The sequence below is a fragment of the Cryptotermes secundus genome, unplaced genomic scaffold (genome assembly GCF_002891405.2).
Source record: "Cryptotermes secundus unplaced genomic scaffold, Csec_1.0 scaffold213, whole genome shotgun sequence".
Classification (NCBI taxonomy): Eukaryota; Metazoa; Arthropoda; class Insecta; order Blattodea; family Kalotermitidae; genus Cryptotermes; species Cryptotermes secundus.
The window spans coordinates 9,217-13,056 of NW_019731264.1; the positions used below are offsets into that span (position 1 = coordinate 9,217).

At 42.7% G+C, this 3,840-nt stretch overlaps 1 long non-coding RNA gene across 1 annotated transcript; it reads left to right on the plus strand.

The window, feature by feature from the left end:
* Positions 1 to 1,161: 1,161 nt before the first annotated feature.
* Positions 1,162 to 3,840, plus strand: LOC117282497. Its single transcript, XR_004513251.1, has 2 exons — positions 1,162 to 2,126; positions 2,292 to 3,840. It is a non-coding gene; the product is annotated as an uncharacterized LOC117282497 (long non-coding RNA).

Below are 3,840 nucleotides of genomic sequence, written 5' to 3' on the forward strand. Positions count from 1 at the left end.
GAAGGTTCATGACCGTGTTCACAAGAGCACTCCACTGCTCCCTATCCTGAGCCAGATCAATCCAATTAATACCATCCCATCCTATATCTCTAAGATCCATTTTAATATTGTCCACCCACCTACACCTTCGTCTTCCCAGTGGTCTCTTTCCTTCTGCCTTTCCCACCAATATCCTATATGCATTCCTCTTCTCCCCCATTCATGCTACATGCCCTGCCCAACCCATCCTCCTTCACTTGATCATTCTAACTGTACTTGGAGAAGAGTACTGAACCTGTGACCCGCCACTTTTTACAAGCTTCCATACACACAACTTTGTGGGAATGGGTGAATCAGGATATTTACAACAAAACATGCTTATGGAGCTGAGCTCTTTTCTCGGAGAAGCCTAATCTGTAGCTACTCAAAAATTTCCCAGCATTTTATGGAACCCGAAGGTTCATGACCGTGTTCACAAGAGCACTCCACTGCTCCCTATCCTGAGCCAGATCAATCCAATTAATACCATCCCATCCTATATCTCTAAGATCCATTTTAATATTGTCCACCCACCTACACATTTGTCTTCCCAGTGGTCTCTTTCCTTCTGGCTTTCCCACCAATATGCTATATGCATTCCTCTTCTCCCCATTTGTGCTACATGCCCTGCCCAACCCATTCTCCTTCACTTGATCATTCTAATTATACTTGGAGAAGAGTACGTGCTATGAAGCTCCTCATTATGCAGTTTTCTCCAACCCCCTGTCACTTCATCCCTCTTCGGTCCAAATATTCTCAAACACCCTCAGTCTCTGTTCCTCCCTTAATGTCAGAGACCAAGTTTCACACCCATACAGAACCACAGGCAAAATTATAGTTTTGTATATTCTATTTTCTATGTTCTTAGACAGCAGAGGAGAAGACAAAAGGTTCCGGACTGAATGGTAGCAAGCATTACCCGAGTTCAAACTCCTCTTAATTTCCCAATGAATCAGGTTTTCATTTGTTATTGTCGTTCCCAAATATCAGAACTGTGCCACATTTTCAAACCTCTATTTCCTATTGCTATGTCATGATATTGCCATGCATTCTGGTGACAAGACAGCAACATATACTTAGTTTTCTGTGTTTACTTCTAGACCAACCTCATTACTTGCGTCAATTAAAGTTTGTATTCTTTCTTTATGGTATTACGACGAATCTTACGGATACATTTTCTGTAAGTTTTTTTTCCTTCAAAAGTTTCACCAATAAACACTTCAATAGTGAACTTCATTTTAGTATAAACATCTACCGCCTATCGACACCTCTAACACAGACTAAGTATTAATGTGACATACTGCAGTGATAAGATCAGACCACCTGAAGTCCCCCGTTTATCAGTGCTAATGACTCATTCTGCTATTGGCAGTTACAGCAGCACTCTGGGAGAAATGTTGGGCCGGTTCAGCCATATTGCCAGGTTTCCTCAATGATTGAACGCCATTGTGGGTTGTCGATGTTCACGGAGCCAACTACCTGAAACTACAATAAATGCTCGTTGCTCTTAGAACGCGTATTACAGACGAGCAGGGAGCATGTCTGAAGAATACGGGTGAAGACTCCTTTTGTAGCAGTTAGCCCGGTCTAGTGATGACAGTCCTGAGTGGAGGCTCCTAAAAGGGCCGTTTTAGTCTAGCTGAGTCTTCCTTATAGCGAGGAAGCAAGCGCGGCGTTCTTCATTGCGGCAGCAATATATCCTGTCCGGAAATATGCCATATGTCTCTCATAAACTGGGCGACAAATTCCAGATGGCAGAACTACCGCGGTGAGCATTTCGCCCACTTCTGCTGGAAGGCGTAGGTGATGGGCATGTGGTCGGCGAAGATGGTGAAGTGACGCGCTTCCAGCATATGGCAGAAATGATTTACAGCCTCGCAGATAGCCAGTAGCTCGCAGTCATAGGCGCTGTACTTCTCCTGCGCCTGCTTGTGTGTTTCTAGGATAAGGCAAGGAGCTGCCATGTGTTCCTGACGTGTTGTTGTAGCACAGTACCCATGTCGGGCGTGGAGGCATCTGTGACCAGTGCAAGTGGCGTGGATGGATCCGGGTGAGCCAGTAGAGTGGTGCTTGATAAAGTCGCCTTGCACTGCTCCTACCGCCAGCAGGTAAGCATTAGGTAAGTGTGCGGCTATTCCTCCTCTCCCCAATATGTTCAAGCTGTGATATTTATTAAGCACAGCACTGCCTCCTTAATAACCTTCAGAGTAGACAGTTGAGGATTATAAGTGGATAAGGTTCTATCATTTTTTCACTTTGAATTTACTGTACAGAATTCCAAATCATCCGGATCAACAACACTGAGACAGTGGACTACACCAGCGCGTGCACTACAGCGCCGGGCCAGCTAGACTCCACTCTCACGCCGGGTGGCCATAAAGAAGGCCTGGACTCTCCGACTAGGCTCGCCGCTATCCTGCCTGCTCTTAACCGCTCAGCGACCATAAAGGAAGGCCCACGCTACTACTAGCGCAAGCACGGCGGAACAAACGGCCCTTTTCAGGGCCCGCAAACTTGTGAGCAACATATGTATATGGTGTGACATATTGCGCTATGGAGGACATCCCTTCTCCCCCCAGCGGTGACGTAACAACATCGAGCGCTGTCGCTACTATGGCAACAGGCCAGTCAATACTCCGCCCCCTCCCGTGCGGTGACGTGTCAGCACTTCCCACTGTAACGTAACAGGCGACAACACCGGTAAACACGGCGACTAGGCAAAATGGAAGCGAGGTGTCTTCCATTGTCTGGCTGAGGGTTTATAAGAGAACTGCACTGCTTAAGGAGTCAGTTAAAATGTAGCAGTCGCCAAAGACAGTTTAAATATAGCAGCAGTTGGGGAAAGAAGAACCAAATGCGTGGTTAGAAGATTTGAATAATTGTGATAATAATGTGATACTTTGTGATACTGCCAATGGCAGTAATTGGGAAACTTAATTGTATAACTGTAAGAGTGAGTGTACAATAAATTCGCTATATCAAATAAGGCGTGAAGTTACTTGTCGCACATGCATACCCAACACGTGACAATTTGGTGTCACAATATATATATTGATTCAGCTTCGCAGCTATCTGTACATTTGAAAATAATATACACAATTGTTATAGTTTTGCGTGGTTTTCTCGTAGAACATAGACATACCACACTTCTATTAACTTTAAGAAAAACAGTTTTCTACAATAATTGTAGTACTTTTATTCCCAAGACAAGTTCTCTTATTAGACACGAAATTTTAACAGAGCATTGAAATTATTTTATTACAAATTATTTAAGGCACACAGCTGAGTAAACCATGGCTTTAAATACTGAGTAATTTTTCCATGTTACTATTATTAAACCACTGTCAACTTTCATTTATCACAAAGTAGTGTACTTGCTTTTAAAACGTTTCACTTAAGCCTACTGCTATGATATTCAACTGAAGTCGAATAGGTATCCATTACAGTACAGAGTGACATTGACCTTCAGTTAACATCAAGAAATAATCATCTTCTTTTGCTGTGTCATTCATTTCATTCACTGGGCTATGAAAATGTATTATTTTGTTGATTTTCTTTCATATTATCATAAAATTTCATTATTTGGGGGCAATGGTGAGAAAATGAGAAAATGATGTGCAGGAAAAGGGTTTAGGGATGAAATAAAAACCCTCTGTCTGAGTTGTGAACAGAAAGATGTCTATTGTCATTTAATAATAGATGCACTGAATATTTATTTAATATTCGTTTAATAGCAGATAGACTAAACATGGTCCCTGAAGCAGTTAGTCTGCTGCAACATGTCATTTAATATATACATACTGCTCTGATGCAATATAAAAG